This window comes from Protopterus annectens, chromosome 1.part0, assembly GCF_019279795.1.
Source record: "Protopterus annectens isolate FY-2018-M chromosome 1.part0, PAN1.0, whole genome shotgun sequence".
Lineage (NCBI taxonomy): Eukaryota > Metazoa > Chordata > Ceratodontiformes > Protopteridae > Protopterus > Protopterus annectens.
This window is the reverse complement of record NC_056725.1, coordinates 1955994377-1956012347: the sequence shown is the minus strand read 5'-3', so window position 1 is coordinate 1956012347 and position 17971 is coordinate 1955994377. Positions and strand designations below refer to the sequence as shown.

The 17971-nt window shown below is 42.7% G+C and overlaps 1 protein-coding gene across 1 annotated transcript in view; it reads left to right on the top strand.

Moving 5' to 3' along the window:
- Window positions 1-17971, top strand: part of RNASEH1 (ribonuclease H1) — a gene marked incomplete in the record, with an annotated part of 1200073 nt that overhangs the window by 747157 nt on the left and 434945 nt on the right.

Sequence of the window (17971 nt, the reverse complement as noted above, 5' to 3'; positions counted from 1 at the left end):
TGTTTTAGACTCTGGAGGGTCTCAGCTTCCACAACAAGTTTTGAATGTTATTTTGGAGGCCAGGAGGCCTAGTACCAGGAAAGTTTACGCTGATAAATGGAGGAGATTTTTTATTTGGAGCAAAGGAAAGGACTTTGATGTTTCCAAACCTGATTTAAGTGTTGCTCTTCAATATCTTACTGAGTTATTGGACAAGGGTTTGTCTTTCTCCTCAATAAAGGTCCATGCTGCAGCCATTTCTGCTCACTATGATTGTGACCCTCCTTTATTCTCTCATCCTTGGTTTAAGCAATTTCTTAGAGGGGCAAAGAATATAAGACCCCACGTAGAGCTCCTACTCCTGCTTGGGATCTCAATTTTGTGTTGGAAAAACTTACTCTACAACCTTTTGAGCCTGCAGCTACTGCCGAGTTAAAGTATTTATCATGGAAAACTGCTTTTTGTTGGCCATTACCTCTGCAAGAAGGGTTTCTGAATTACAGGCCCTCATGGCAGTGGAGCCTTTCCTGATTTTTCATAAGGATAGGTATCTTTAAATACTAATCCTTCATTTATGCCTAAAGTGGTTTCTAGTGTGGCCTTAAATCAAACTATTCATTTGCCTACTTTTTATGCAAACCCCCAAAATAAAGGGGAGAAACTTTTGCATACTTTGGATATTCACAGGCAGTTGCGTTATTATTTGAGCAGAACCAAGGAGTTCAGACAGTCTCAGCAATTGTTTGTTTCTTTTGCTTTGGGTTCACAGGGTAAACCTGTTTCAAAACAAACTATTTCTAAATGGATTGGGTTTTGTATTTCTTTGTTATTCCCATCATGGTAAGGAGATTCCTGCTGGAATCAGGCCTCATTCCACTAGGGCTACTGCTACTTCTACGGCCTTTATTAGGGGGGTAGCTACAAAAGACATTTTGGAGGCAGCTACTTGGAGTTCAGTGCATACCTTTTCTAAACATTACCACCTTCCTCTTTATTCTAAGTCTAGGGCTGGATTTGCCACTGCAATTTTACAGGGCATTTTAGCGGCCCCTAATGCTTTATGATTTTTACCATCCTCCCTTTCCCGTTGCTTTGGGATTCTACCCATAAGTAAGGACTGCAGCAATGTGAGATGAAGAACATAGTACAGTTTTGTACCTACCATAAATGTAGATGTTCAAGATCCACATTGCTGCAGTCCAATTACCCTCCCTCCTTCCCTCTGTAGTTTGACTTGGTGCTATGCTTTAGGTGATGGTTGTTGTTGGGCATGTTTTTGGGAGGTATTCTGTTTTTGGCTGTGGCCTTTCTGGTTTGGCCTTCTGACATCTGGGGCAAGAAAAGACTGAGGATATGACGTCGGTCATGCGCCTTTACCCTGACGCTCTGATGTCAGATCTAGGCGCCCATGACCGACGTCAGCCTAATACTTTGGTATTCGGGCCGACCGAGGACAGCGGACTACCCATAAGTAAGGACTGCAGCAATGTGGATCTTCGAACATCTCCATTTATGGTAGGTACAAAACTGTACTTTTTACTCTGTTACAGCTCCTCTTGTCAAGTGTTTTCATCAGATTGCTTCCTCACAGTCTTTGGTTTGTACATTTTCTCTAATTTTCATAAGCAAAATATTATTTCCATAACACTGTTGCATAACCTCTCAGTCTAGGACTGCTTACTGATTATCAGTTTTTAATTACTTTTCCAGATAAATGGATTTCACATTTTTAAAGTTTACTATAAAGAAAATCATTAACGAGTCATTTGTTTGTCAAACTTGATAACTCATTTAAATGTTTCTTATTAATGTAGTAATGTAGATTTTCTTTTTTTCTGCACTGTATTTTTGTGTGTGGAGCTTTTCTTTTAGGGTCTCTACTGAAAATGGGCCACCAGCCCAGTTGGACACTACCTGGTAAATAAACTGAAATACATCCTGGTCTCCCCTGTACCAAAATTCCAAAGGAATTATCCTTCTAAGCCAGTGTTTGTTAGAAGGCAGTCAAAGCCTCTTCCAGCTAAGACAAAGTCGGGCAAGAGACCTCGGCACCTTAGGACGCCACTGCAAACCCCACCTCAAAAAAAAAAAAAAACACGCAAAGCCAGAAGAACCAGCACAATAGCACCAAAATAATAAAAAAAAAAAAAAACTTTAATACTCTGGTACTTAGGCTTAAAATAGCCTAAAGTGAGTAAAGCAGTAAATACAAATCCACAATATAGAGCCCTAATCAACTCTAAAATTAATCAATTACGCAGTTAACCAATAAAAATAACGATTAAAACTTTCCTGTTACATTCATTATTCATACCTGTGGGGAATAAAGTATTAAACTTTTAAATGAACAAATATTCTTTGTAAAGCAATTTTTTTTAAGGAGCGACTTTGTAACATATTTAGAATACACCCTTTCTAAAATAGTTGCTTCCAAACCAGAAGGGTAGAATTGTGAAACCTACTAAAATGTTGTGCAGTGGGGCTGTCAGACTTGTGTTTGATATATCTAGCATGTTCCTGTAATCTTAGTAATTTAGACTTTCTTTTGTCACCAATATAAAAAGACCATAAGGGCAGTTCAAAGCATAGATAATGCCGTCAGTGTTACAATCACATCTGTCCACTCTTAAAAAGTACCATTAATATGTGGAGAAGATTTCACATTATTCGCAAGAACAATTTCCATGGCAAAAGGTACTTAGAGAAGGCAATAGTTATAGGTAGCATATGGGACGGTGAAGAGAGAGAATTCCGGACAAACAGATCTTTCAAGCTTCTGCCACGTATTTAAGAAACATGAGGGGAATTATTCAAAAATATTGATAAGTCTTTAAACTTCAATTAATTTCTTTAGTGAAATATCAGTATTTTTTATTGATCACTAAAATATTAATAGTAGTCACAAAATATATCCACCTCAAAAACAGTCCTTTCCAGACGGACCAGGGTCCATCAGACTGTTTGAGTGACAAACATCCCCCCGTCCCTTTCCCTTTCCTTTTCAGCTTGGGAAAACATAACATAGGCTGCTTGGGTGCTCTCCATCATAAAAAAGGGCTGCTTCATGGTATGGAATTCTCTCCTGCCCTTCAGGGGCATCGCACAAACCTACCAGAGACCACCTGCTATATTTTCGAAAGGTGTGACAAGACCTGTTGATCAAGACACCATCCAACCAAAGGGGAAAATGGTTCTATTCAAGGATGTTTTTGATATCAAGGAATAGAGGGCCCATGGAGAGACCCATCCTCGACCTCTCCTACTTCAACATCTTCCTGAAAGTACCGATATTCAGAATACTAACCTTAGAAACTTTTTTCCCCTTCTCTCTCAAGCCTACATGGCTTCCATAGACACAAAGGATAGTTTACCTACACATTCCCATTCATCCCAGCTACAGGAAGTTCTTAAGACTCTCTGTAGCTTTCTAGCACTTTCAGTTTTCTGCCTTGCCTTTTGATCTTTCCACCACCCCAGTGGTATTCACAAAATGTCTAGCCCCAGTAATTGCTTATTGCAGACTTAAAGGCATTCAGGACTTCCCATACCTGGATGACCACCTCTTTTTCAAGCAGTCTAGGAGCATTGGACCCCAATCTCCATCCTACAGTCTCTGGTCTTCAAAATAAACTACCAGAAGTCTGTTCTATCCTGATCCCAAGACCAGATATTTCTGGGATGCAGGCTACAAACAGACCTTATGAAGGTCTCTTTCCCCACTCAGAAGGCTCAGGAGCTCATTTCCTTTTTCCAAAGCCTCATCCCATTGACTCTTCTCACTGTCAGGACCCTTGTCAGAACCCTGCGCTTCATGGCGTCTACCATCCCAGTGCTTCCTTGCAAAACTACACATGAGGAAACTACAATGATCCTGAAATCCATGTGGATGCAACATGCACACCCCCTAGAATTCCCAGTTCCCCTTTTCCATTGTCTGAAGAGGGAAATTACCTGGTGGGTTCAACAGCTAACTGCCAACCCAGGTTTCCCGCTCCATACTTTACCATGGGTGCAGGAATGTTCACATTTGCCTCAGGCACAGGAAGTGAGCAGCTTTTGGCTCCATAAAAGCACAAGGGACCTGGTGGTCCTCCTCTCAAAGAAGGGAACACATCAGTGTAAAAGAAATGAGGGCACTAATGCTGGTTCTTCATCCCAGGCACTCTAAAGATTTTCACAGACATGACCGTTTTCTGGTATGTGAACAAAATGGGATGGACAACTTCTTATTTCCTTTGCAAACTAGCTCTGCAAGTGTGGGAATTGGCTGTCGAGCTTCCAACTCCTCTCCAGGCTGTGTATAATCCCCTCCAGTCAGACCGTAGGGGCAGATGCATTGAGCAGGTCCAAAACACAATCCCACGAATGGATGCTTCACAGGGAATTGTTCCTGGACATTGTCCACAGATGGGGTACTCCACAAGTAGACCCCCCCTCCCCATGAACAGACAGGTTCTGCGATTTTGTGCCAGAGATCCTCATCCTCTAACATAGAAGGTGGATGCCCTCAGCTTTTCATGGAAGGGGATGTTTCTGTATGCATTCCCTCCCCTTCCTCTCAATCCAAAAGTACTGTTAAAGATTCAGCAGGACAAACCAAGAATCTTGATGGTGACCCCCTTTTGGTCAAGACAGCATTGGTTCCCCCTTCTTCCTGCATTTAGCCAAGAACAATCACTACAAGTTATGCCACAGAGTGGAGCTTCTCACACAATACAAAGGAACTCTAATCCATGCCCACTTGCCTACCCTTCAGCTGACATTGTAGATGATAGGGTGTTAATTCCTTTCAGCTACCTTTTTCAGAGAACATGCTCAAGGTTCTGCACGAGGCTAGGAAACCTGATACTAGAAAATCTTACTTGTCCAAATGGAAGAGATGTTCAATTCGGTGTTTTTCCCAAAACCAGGGCTCACTGACTGCAAGTCCATCTGGTTGTCTTCTACCTGTGTGAATTAGTAGATGTTGGCTTAACTTGCTCTTCAGTCAAAGTGCACTTGTCAGCTATTTCTGCCTATCTGCCTCTATCTCCACCTTTAGTTTCTAGATTTGAGGCTAAACAATTCTTAAAGACGTCCTTTACACAAGACCTCCCAGGAAACCTTTTGCACTCTCCTGGGATCTTAAATTTATTTAGAGAAGTTGATCCTTGCTCCTTTTTGAGCCAGCAGCTTCTGCTTCCTTGAAATTTTGTTCCTGGAAAACTGGGGTTCCTGAACTACTGGCCCTAATGGCTGCTCTTTCTTGATGTTCCATAGAGACAGTGTCTTTCTGCACCAACCCTACCTTTATGCCTTAAGTGGTAAATGAGTTATCCCTCAACCAGTATATCCATTTACCTACCTTTCCCCCCACTCCACGGAACTCTGCAGAGAGGATTTTGCACACCCTGGATGTGCACAGACAGCTTAAGTTCTATCTTGACCAAACAAAGGATATCAGGAAATCAGGCCAGTTATTTTTCTCACTCCGCCCTAGAGCTTTAGAGCTCCCTGTCTCTAAACTCACTAGTTCCAGCTGGCTCTCTAAAGTCATTTCCTTCTGCTACAAGCGTCATGGAAAGAGCCACCCTTCTCCTGTTAAGGTGCACTCTACCAGGGTGCCTTCTTCAAAGGAATGGATACTAATTCTATTCTGGAGGCAGCCACTTGGTCTTCAGTCCATACCTTCACCAGATATTACAAATTGGACAACATTTCCAGATCTAGGACAAGGTGTGTAAGGGCTAATGTTAAGTTGTCAATCTGGCCTTCATTCTTGCTGGATGGGTTCAGAGCCAATCCTCGGCTCCGACTCTGCCAATACTAAAGCTCGAGAGCTAATTCCACTGGCTCGAGGCTCCCCTATATCCCACAATGCTAAGCGGTAACTACTCCGATCTCTTTTGCCGCTTAGCTGCGAGGTGCTTTCTTCTACCGGCTCTGGCAGGTTAGTAAGTTTTTTCTAGTTAAAAACTTCAAATATCTACCCCTATCCTTTTTATTTAGTCAAGTACCCTTTTAGTTTAAATCGGTTTTCCCTCATTTTTATTCCCTTTTTTATCCCTTTTTAAGTTCTAGGCCTTTGGCCCACTCCCCTTTTTCCCTTTGTCATTCAGTGTGATTGGGTTTTTCTTTTTGGTTAAAGGGTGTGTCTGTGTCTTTTTGTATACGGTCTCCTTTTCTGGGATGTCTAAAGACTCCAAGGTCTCAGGCTTCAAGAAGTGTGACTCGTGCTGTCAGAAAATGTCTCTGACAGACTGTGACACTTCTTGTGTCTGTTGCCTGGGACCTTTGCACCTGCAGGACTCCTGTGCTCTTTGCCATGCATTCAGCCCGAGAGTCCTGCAGGAACGCAAAAATAAACTTATTCTTCAAGGCTTATTAAAGCCTGAAGGCCCCTCGACCCAGTCTGCGTCGGGGAAACCTTCAAAGACTTCCAGGCTGTCGGCTCCAGCTTCAGAGCCGTCCGCTGGGAGCATTAAGGCTGCTTAGACATCGGCTCCGGCTGGAGTCGATGTTTCGAAGACTCAACCCGTTACTTCGGCTCCAGCCGGAGCCGAGGGTGCTAAGACTCAGTCGGCTCCGATAGTTTTATCGGAGCCACCTTCTAAGAAGAGGTCGAGATCCCCTTCCATCAGCTGCATCCACTCGGCCCCGGGATCCCCTCTTCTGTCAGAGCGGAGCCATAGGTTCCATTCCTCTCGGTCCTCCAGGCTGTCCGACCATGACTTACAAAGGGTGGTGAGTAGACTTCTCAAGTCCGAGGCACTGGCCCAAATGCTGCATAGCTCTACTCAACAGTCAGCAGCTATTCCCATCCCTGCTTCTGTTCCTCCTCTGACTCCTTTGAGTTCGGAGCCGGGGCTCGTCGGAGCCGTGGCTGTCGGTGCATCAGAGCCGATAGCCTCCCTTTCGGCTCAGTCGTCTGCTCCGATTTCCTCTTTGGAGGGATCTCGGCGCCGGGCTTCCCTCGTCTGCTCCAAGGGGGCGAGTGGCATCGGACCATTGTCCGACCCCGTTCTCCCTCTCGGAGCATCAGCACTGGTGAGTTCGGCTCCAACATCGGCCTCGGAGCCGTCCCTGTCGGTGCCGGGGGGTCCTTGTCTCCTCGGAGCGGGGACCTTCGGCCTTGGCTGATCAGGGCGCCTTCGAGGTCATGTGGAGCGTGCTAGACCCCGCGTCTACCCCACGGTTGGCTCCGTCAGCTCCTCCCTCTTCAGTGCCTGCGGTGGTTTCTACCCACCCCCTCGTACCAGGCCGTAGAGAGCCAGCCCCTCAGGTTTCCCCATTGGGAATATCCTCTTCTTCCGAGGCTTCTCCTGATCCGGCAAGGGAACCCCCTCGGAAGAGACTGTGCAAGAGGAAGCACATTGACTCCCCTGAGTCTGTCACCTCAGACACCGACTTGGAGGAATCTGAAGGTTCCCCTCGGTCCCCCTCTGAGGATGTCTCTTTTGCTGACATCCTTGAAATCCTTAAACAGAGGGGGAACTGGCCCGCCCTTAACCCTTCAGAGGACGAGTCGGTCTACCTTGAGGCGTTTGGCTCTCGCCCTTCCACCTCCTGGGTGTCTCCTCCCTTTGACCCCCTCATGGAAGTGGTGGCAAGGAAGGCTTGGACGGCCCCTGATTCGGTGGAACCTACCCCAAGGAGGCCGTCAATTTATTACTGCCCCGAAAGAGAAACCGTTCTTATCTAAAGGTGTCTCTGTTGATGCCATGGTGGTGGCCGCAGCCACTAAGAAGGAATTAGCCGATCCTTCGGTACCTGTCCATCCTCCTAATAAGGAGTCTAGGACCATGGACAGGTACAGTAAGTGGATGTTTTCCTCAGCGACCTATGCCATGCGGTCGCTGAACTACTTGTGTCACTTCACCCGTCTCCAGAGGGATTTACTCAAGGATATGGGTGATGCTATGCAGGATCCAACAGCTGAGGTGTTCCAAGACAAAATGAACTCCCAGTTGGCAACCCTGAATTCGATTGTCAACTCCTCCATGCGGCTTATCTCATATGTGGCTGATGGGGCGAGTAGGGCCGCAGGCACAGGTGTAGCTTTACGATGCCACGCCTGGATGTGGCTTTGCAATTTTGCGGACCCTTTCAAGGCGTCCTTCACCAATTTCCCCCTTTGATGGCTCAACGTTGTTTGGTGAAGTGATGGATGGTGAAGGATACATTGACTAGGTGCGAGCAGGAAAGTAAGACACTCTCTGCCGTGGGAGTCCATTTTTCTACCCCTTCCAGACCTTATCCCAAAGGTCAGGGGGGGGGGATGTGGTTCCGCAAACCATAAGGAGTCTCATCTGACGCACAAAGTCGATTCCCCTCTAGAGGCAGAGGGGGGAACAACAATAGATGCCGCCCTAGGGGCAGAGGTGGTCTGCAAAACCAGGGTAGCAGAGAGACTTTCTCTGATAAACCCTTTCAGCATCCCTGAGGAGCTGCCCGGCTGTCAACCTTCGGAGGCAGTCGGGGGAAGATTATCACTGTACCCAAAAGCCTGGCTTTCCCTCACTCAAGACAAATGAGTACAGTCGATCATATCCGAGGGTTACACAATCCCCTTTGTTCACATCCCATCCCAACCCAAAGGATCCCTTCCAGATGTTCCACCCAGTCTAAGGGAACAAGCAACGTTAGAAATATCAAAGCTGCTGTCAAGAGCTGTCCAGCCAGTCCCAGCAGACCAGCAAGGATCCGGAATCTACTCTAAATTCTTTTTGGTACCAAAAAAAACAGGAGACTGGAGACCAATACTGGATCTCAGCAAGCTAAACAAGTATGTGAAGAAAACAAAATTCCGGATGGTCACGCTGCAGTCCATTCTGCCCTTCTTGGGTCAGGACAATTGGATGTGCTCGATGGACCTTTAGGATGCATACTACCATATCAAAATGCACAGATGCTCCAGGAGGTTTCTCCGCTTCAGGCTGGGAGCCAGTCACTACCAGTTCAGAGCCCTGCCCTTTGGTCTCACTACAGCCCCCCCCCCCCGAGTGTTCACCAAATGTATGGCAGTGGTCACGGCTCACTTGAGACGTCAAGGATTCCAGGTGTTTCCATATTTGGACGACTGGCTCCTTACCGCCACCACCAGGCGTCAACTTCTTCTATCCAGAGACTTCACCATTCAAACTTGCCAAGCTCTAGGCATTTCAGTAAATTTCGAAAAATCTGCCTTGTCAATCTATTACCTTTATAGCGCCACCTTAGACACAGTTCATCTTTCTGCCAGACTGACAGAGCAAAGAGTATCAGATATCCGCAAACAAGTTTACCTTCTGCTTCAATGCAACAAGATCAAAGCCAGGGTAGTCTTGAAGGTATTAGGACTCATGGCGGCTACCATTACACTCCTCCCCTTAGCTCATTTTCACATGCGGATCCTCCAGTGGATGTGGTTTTCTCAATGGTCCTTCCAACAGCTCCCGATGTCTCACATCATCCTTCTAACCCAATCATGCAAGAATCACCTGTCTTGGTGGATGACATCACCTCAAGTTCTTCAGGGCAGACCCTTCATCCCTCCCCCCCCCAATCGTCACGGTGACAACGGATGCCTCCCTGATTGGGGGGGGGGGGCATTATCAGGGCAGGACAGTCCAGGGCACGTGGCAATCTTTCGAGTGCCACTTGCACATAAATGTCTTAGAGATGAGAGCAGCGTTTTTAGCGTTGCAAACCCTTCAGGACTCTTCCCACAGGGACTATTGCAATTCAGACGGACAACATGTCCGTAGTGTGGTACATAAACACTCAGGGCGCAACCAAGTCCTATCCCTTATGTCGAGAGGCATTCAGACTTTGGCAGTGGGCGATTTCTTCTCAGCGTTTTCTGATAGCAATGCACATTCCCGGGAAATCCAACGTGATTGCGGACAAGTTGAGCAAGGCTATTCTCATGCTTCACGAGTGGTCTCTAAAAGAAATCGGTGCTGGAAGAAATCTTTCGAAGATGGGGCCGGCCTTGCTGCGATCTTTTTGCTACTCCCCAAAACAGCAAGTGTCACGATTTCTTCACCCTCTTCCCTCTACCAGGCCAACCCACCAGAGACACTCTAGTCCACGATTGGCCCCGGGGACTTCTGTATGCTTTCCCCCCTTTTCCACTGATCTCTCAATTAATTCAGAAAGCTATCGCCTCGAGAGTCACTATGATCCTCATTGCCCCTTACTGACCTCGACAGATATGGTTTCCGTTCCTGCATCATTACCTCTTGGAGCAGCCTTGGCATCTGGACCCAGTGCCAGATCTTTTGACCCACCAGTCGGGCCAGCTGCACCACTCCCTCCAATCTCTCATCCTCACAGCGTGGTTTCTCCGATTCCTACCCTAGCCAGGCTTCCCTTAATTTCTCATTCGGTCCGTAACATCCTGATAGCTTCTCACAAGTCTTCTACCAGAAGGATTTACAATAGTAAGTGGAAACGTTTTTCCTTCTGGGCAGCATCAAAAAATATAGACCCCTTCACTGCACCTATCCAGTCTATCCTAGACTTCTTGGCAGAGCTCTTTCATTTAGGCTGTTCCTCATCTACCATTGGAGTACAACTAGCTGCTATATCTAACTTTCATGTAGGTGTCTCGGACTCCAGTATCATGTCCCATAAACTCTGCAAAGCCTTTCTAAGAGGTGTCTTTTTGCTCAAGCCCCCAATCAAAGATCCCCCACCTCAGTGGGACTTGAATTTGGTCCTAGCGTCCTTGATCCCCCCCCCCTTTGAACCTGCGGCTTCATGTCCTCTTAAGTTGCTCTCATGGAAAACACTTTTTCTATTAGCCATAACATCAGCTAGAAGGGTATCTGAACTTCATGCTCTTTGCAGTCGTCCTCCTTACTTAGTTTTCCATAAAGACAGGGTGTCCCTCCGGACTAATCCGTCCTTCTTGCCTAAGGTTTCCTCTGAGGCAAATCTAAACCAGACCATCAATCTCCCTGTCTTCTTCCGTGATTATTCCAACTGGTCGGAACAAAAGTTACATTTTCTAGATGTTCATCACCAACTTCGATATTATTTAGACAGGACTAAACAGTTCAGGAAATCTGACCAGCTCTTCCTGTCTTATGCGGAAGGGAAATTGGGCCTTCCACTTTCTAAAGTGTCCCCTTCAAGATGGCTTACCTCTATAATTACCTTTATCTATGAAATCAGACATCAAAAACTGCCTTCAAGACCTAGAGCTCATTCAACCAGGGCATTAGCTACATCTGTAGCTTTTCAGGACAGGCTACCAATAGATTCCATTTGTGCAGCAGCCACATGGGCTTCTCCTCATACCTTTATCTCGCATTACAAATTGGATATGGCCTCCAGAAACCGTGCCAACTTTGGTTCCACTGTTTTCAAGAGTCTGTTCCGATAAGCCACCCAGGGTAAGGTGCTATGGAAGCGGTCCCATCCAGCAAGAATGAAGGCGAGATTGACAACTTAACCTTGAGAAGTTATGTACCTACCATAACGTTCTATGTTAGTTGTCTTCTCGCCTTCTTTCTTGCGTCCCACCCTCCTTCCCCCCAGCCTGGACAGACCGATAGGAATTTTTGGGATCTTCCATTGGGGCTTCCTTCCCACATGTTCTACCACCTCTATTCTCCCTTTTTATGTTTGTGGTAGCTTACATACGGGTTTATATAGAGGTGGGTTCCTTTTCTCTCATCCATACTATGGAGACTAGAACTGCTTGGTTTTAGCTATCAAACGAGATCTGAGTAGTTACCGCCTAGCATTGTGGGATATAGGGGAGCCTCAAGCTGGTGGAATTAGCTCTCGAGCTTTAGTATTGGCCGAGTCGGAGCCGAGGATCAGCTCCGAACCCATCCAGCAAGAAAGAATGCAAGAAGACAACTAACATGGAACGTTATGGTAGGTACATAACTTCTCATTATCCATTGTTTCATGGCAAGCTCCACTGTCCCTACCTCCTCCCTTTCCTCATGAGATTTGGTATTCTCCCTCATGTTAAGAATACTTCAGCAGCGGAACAGAAGGACATAAATTAGTTGTGCAAAATCTTACAATAGCGATACATGTCCTCTTCTTTTTTGCAGTATTCCATCCCTCCCTCCTTACTGTAATGGTGAGATTTTACACATCTAATCTAACCATGCTGTGTGCTTCCTTCCTCCACTTCCTTCCCTCCATTTCATTGCATATTCATTTGGTTCTGGAGAGACTGCACTTGACAGCCTGGTTGTGTTAGCACTGTGTACTGCGTTCCAGGAGTACCTCTGTGTATCTTGAAGTATTAAAACCAATACAAACGTTCGCTGGAGTGCCAAATAAGGGCCTGAGTCCAAATGGAGACATTTTTATTTCCACTAAACAAGCGATAAAAACAAGGAAAACAAGTTGCATAAACGCTGCCACTTGATAAGTTTTCGTACACCTTCCTCAGATGCAAATACGCTCCTGTTGAAAATTCAGTGCTTTTATATATAAACCCTGTTGACTCTAAAGCTAATTATCTATTATACAATTATCCGGTAGGATTAGTCCCTATGTAATACATCAAGTATTTGCAAAACTCATTACAAACATTTATACTGTTGTGTTATAAAACAAATTGGTTGATATAACACTATTGTGCATCTATATTGGATGACAATAAATAACCATAAATCATAACATTAATACGTTAAAAAGTTAAAAATATTTAAAACGGTGTGTTAGATAAAAACAAAATATTTGAACCATTATGAACTTTCCTTATTTCAATAAAATTGTGTGTATAAGGCAGCCCTCTGGTGGTGAATCACAGTTTTGCTGCCCTTAATTTAAGCACTGGAGGAATAGATAACATGTCATTCAAGCCTGGGATTTTTGTAGCTTCCCAAAAAATCTGCCAGAATAATTCTTGATATTCTAATTTGGCTTCCCACATACCCCCTCTAATTTCCTTGGGTACAACCTCTAAAACAAAAAATGTAAAGTAAGCCTGTTCACATGTTTGTTTATGGCGGAATAAAGCATTATTAACATTTTGTTTTTAAATTTCATAATGTTCATAAATCCTCAATTTTAGTTTCCTTTCCATCTTCCCTACATTGAATTACAAATCTGGCAAGTTGCTAGGTAAACAATTCCATTTGTATTACAAATGGAATAACAGGTACTTATAATTTTTCTGTTTCTACTTGGTACTCCTATACAAGATTTATTATATATATATATATGGGCACTGTGAACAGCTCCCACAACAGTAAAAGGTTTGTCTCCATTTGGACTCAGGCCCTTATTTGGCACTCCAGCAAACTTTTGTACTGGTTTTGGTGCAGTTTTAGTTCGTCTTTCATCTCCTACTGTTTTTGATTTTGAGTTGCATTGAGATGGAGTTCCCAGGGGCGGAGACCGAAGAGGAGTTTAGAGTCCATGAAAGAGGAGAATTAAGGAAGATAATTGGCCAGCTATCTCCGCTGGTTGAGCTTTTAACTCCAGCCTGTAAATCGATAGTCAAGCTGGCTTCCGGTGTGGCTGGCAACCAGGAAACCAGCCAGAGGTATCGGAAAACTGTTCCTGGTGGTACTTCTGGCGTATTATTCTCTCAACAAAACGGCGATAACACTTCAGACACCAGTGGCAATGGACTAACTGGGTTTCCGAACATTTTGTTCTCTAATCGGGAGAACATACGTAAAAAAGATAAAGGGCCTTCCGGAATTCAAACTGGAGACAGCCCCGACATAAGGAAAGGTGACTGTTATTCCTAACAATGTTTTTGATTACGAAGCTCTTTTAGCGAAGAATTATTCATTGAACTCAAGTCTTTTAACAGCATGGAAACAATCACCCGTACCTACAGAGACGGTTGTGATTTAATGTTTCATTCCTTTGACAAATTTAAGCGTATTGAATGTGATTTGGTGTATTTAAAGGAATGTTTAAAAAGGAACATAGTTCCTAAAGGTTTACGGGTTACTAAATATCCCAATGGGGTGAAGGAAGGTTCTGAGTTTCATACCAATCTTATAAATGTTTTTGACAGATGTGGTTTGGCTATAGTAAGAGCAATAACTGCAGAGAATGAGAGGGAGAAAAACTTACTGTTAAAGGAATTGGATGGAGTCCATCAACCAGTGTATTATTAATGACCTTACATTTGCAGTGGAATCTGAAAAAGCCTTGTATCATAGTATATTCATTCAAATTGATAATTGTATGAATAACATGAAAAGGAAGAAGGGAAAATTAGAGGGACATTAGGGAATATAAGGAGTCTGTGGCATATCCTAAACCAAGGTTGTATACTGGTTATATGGAAACACCAAAGGGTGTTAGAAACTACAGGTCCAATTTTGACCAATATGGCCATGAGGAAGAATTGATTGATGAACATCATGAATCCCATCTGGATGTCCCTTTAGAACATCCCCCCCCTTCAGAGATCCAACAGGATAAGGAATCAGAACCAGAACTCTATTACAATCCACGTTATTACAGAGGGAATGTCAGGAGGTAAATAAGGAAAAGGGGAAAGTAAATAACAGGAAAGGTAATAAAAATATTCAGTGAAATACTTTGAGTTTAACAACTACAAGATATTTAATTACAGTAGTTTAGATATTGAACATGAACATTTCAATTTATTTTCCAAAGGCTTTAAATTTATTCCAACTAGGAAGGTCAACATTCCTAGAGCAATTTTAGACTTAAAACTTTTTCTTAGGAAAAATAATTTAGTGCTATGGTTTGGTAATGATATTCAGGTTAGGAATCCAACTATACAGTTAAAGGAAAAAAAGTATATTCAACCCTCCCCTTCACCCTCAACCTAAGAATTTAGAAAACATCTTAGAAAGGGAAATTAGGAAGTAAGTCAATTTGCATAGAGTATACCCCAGCCTTACTAAAGAAGAGAAATGTCTCTTGGACAGCTTGAAAAACAATAGAGCTGTGAGAATAATGCAGCCTGACAAAGGGGGAGCTACGGTACTGATGGATACTATTATTTATGAATATAAAATGAAGGAACTGTTGAATGACAATACTAAATAATCCACGGCCTCTATCAATGAGATAAATATAGCCAGTTCTAAAATTAATGTTTTACTCAATGATTTATTATTGGAAGGCTCTATTAACATGGATACATACAATTTCTTGTCCATCAAGAACCCCAGGGTACCTTCAGTTTTTGTGATGCCAAAGGTCCGCAAGGATCCCTTGGACCCTCCACTACGACTTATAATACCATTACTACACCCCTTGCCAAATATGTGGATGTCAAGTTAAAGGACCTATCTAATGTGGGGGGTTCATCAGTTCTGAGATATTCTTGGGATTTGTTGAGGCAGGTAAAACCTAATTTATTTCGTAAGAACATTCTTTTTGTAACTTTAGATATTGTTGACTTACTTGGTCCCACATGATACAGAGCTATTGTGGCTCGAGGAATGTATGATCAATAATGGTGGCTTCACTCTACATGATTTTCGTAATTGTTTATTAATGGAAACAGTTCTTCACAACAATTTTATGTTTTATGAGGGTGAGTTTTTTCGACAGAAAAAAGGGGTTGCCATGGGGGCAAAATGTGCACCAACTTATGCAAACACTATTTTGACATGGGGAAACAAAATTTGTATTTAGTAGTGAATTTCCCAATTGGTGCTTATAGAAGTGTTTTTTGGAAGTCATTTGCATATTTTGGACAGACAGCATGGATAGATGTTTAGAATTTTTGTCTCATCTAAAAGGAACTACCAATTTCTTGGATTTTACTTATGATGTTAATCAAGAACTAATATACCTGGATATTTCACTTCTCAAGTCTGAGAATGAATTTTCCTCTAAGGTACATAGGAGAAATACTTTCTCTAATTCTTATCTTCATTTTAGCAGTGGTCATCCATTTTTTCAAAAGAAAAAATTATTAAAAGGCCAATTGGTTAGGATTAGTCAGATGTCACAGGACAGGGATTTTAAAATAGAATGTGATTTTGTATGTGATATGTTTAAAGAAAGAGGTTATCCGGACAAGGCATCACTGTTGAAGTGGTGGAGGGAAGAAAGGAAAGGTTTGCCCCTGTCTTGGGGAAGGATGAATCTACAGTTTCAGTTAGAGGGTAATCTTACGACCAATTGGGAAGAAGCTTATGTAGTGGACTATACTATACTGGTGATTCTGGAGTCATTAGGCAGGTTATAACTAGAGAATGGGATAGGTTTAGAGAATTTTCAGATTTGGACATTGCATATAAAGAACCTTTAAAATGTATATATAGAAAGGACCTGAATATAAAGTATTTTAGAGTTTGGGAATAACTCTAATCAAAAAGGTAGATTAGGAGTAACTCTAATCAAAAAGGTAGATTAGGAAAAATGGGTACTTTCAAATGTGGTAGCTATATATATATATATATATATATGTGTGTGTGTGTGTATATATGTGTATATATATATATATATATATATATATATATATATATAATCTTGTATAGAAGTACCAAGTAGAAACAGAAAAATTTGAAGTACCTGTTATTCCAATTGTAATACAGATGGAATTGTTTACATAGCAACTTGCCCGATTTGTAATCCACTCTATGTAGGGAAGACTGAAAGTAAACTAAAATTGAGGATTTATGAACATTATTATGAAATTAAAAAGCAAAATGTTAATGCTTTATTCCGCCATAAACATGTGAACAGGCTTCCTTTACATTTTGTTTTAGAGGTTATACCCAAGGAAATTAGAGGGGGTATGTGGGATGCCAAATTTAGAATATCGAGAATTATTCTGGCAGATTTTTTTGGAAGCTACAAAAATCCCAGGCTTGAATGACATGTTATCTATTCTTCCACTGCTTAAATTAAGGGCAGCAAAACTGTGATTCACCACCAGAGGGCTGACTTATACATTCAAATTTATTGAAATAAGGAAAGTTGATAATGGTTGTTCAAATATTTTGTTTTTATTAAACACACTGCTTTAAATATTTTTAACTTTTTAACGTATTAATGTTATTATTGTGATCCAATATAGATGTACAATAGTGTTATATCAACCAATTTGTTTTATAACAGTATAAATTTTTGTAATGAGTTTTACAAATACTTGATGTATTACATAGGGGACTAATCCTATTGGATAATTGTATAATAGATAATTAGTTTTAGAGTCAACAGGTTTATATATAAAAGCACTGAATTTTCAACAGAGGGTATTTGCATGTGAGGAAGGTGTACGAAAACATATCAAGAAGTGGCAGCGTTTATGCAACTTGTTTTCCTTGTTTTTATCGCTTGTTTAGTGGAAATAAAACTGTTCGTCTCCATTTGGACTCAGGCCCTTATTTGGCACTCCAGCGAACTTTTGTATTGGTTTTGGTGCAGTTTTAGTTCACCTTTCATTTCCTACTGTTTTTTGTTTATCTTGAAGTATTACCTTTTTAGGTGGTGTGATTGTCCTCGTCGTAGGAAGTAGACAAATTCTATCTGAGGTAATTCAGTGCTAGAAGTGAATTATTGATAAGGGGAGGAACCTCAGCCTTGGCTCCCAAGTCTTAGTTGAAGTGTGAGCTGAAGTACCCATACACTGAGGAGGAAGGAAGCAGACATAGTTCTGTCATTAGGGTAAATAACTTTTGTTAAGAATTACTTTTTTAGGGGCTGAGGAAAGTGTTTAAGTGCTTTTCCATGTGAGAGTTTTTTTGGATAAGAAAATCTTTTCAACTTTGGCCTCACTGCTGAAGAATTATCCAGATGTTCTTCGTGTTTCACTGTTGCTGTCATCACCTATGGGTTATTCCTGCTATGGTAGCCCTCGGCCAGCCCAAATACCAGAGTCAATGTTTTTCTGCTTCAGCTGCTATCGCTTCCTGCCTGATGTCAGAATGTCAGTGCTGTAAAGTAGAGCAGCAGACACCATTACATTAGTCTTTCTTGTAGTGGAGTCCGTAGCAGAAGCAGTTTGCAAGTGTGCTGGTCCGCTACCAGAGTTTTGATTTACGGCTACAAATGTCTAAAGCGAAGTACCCCATCGGGGATCCTTTTTCTTGCACTAACCGAT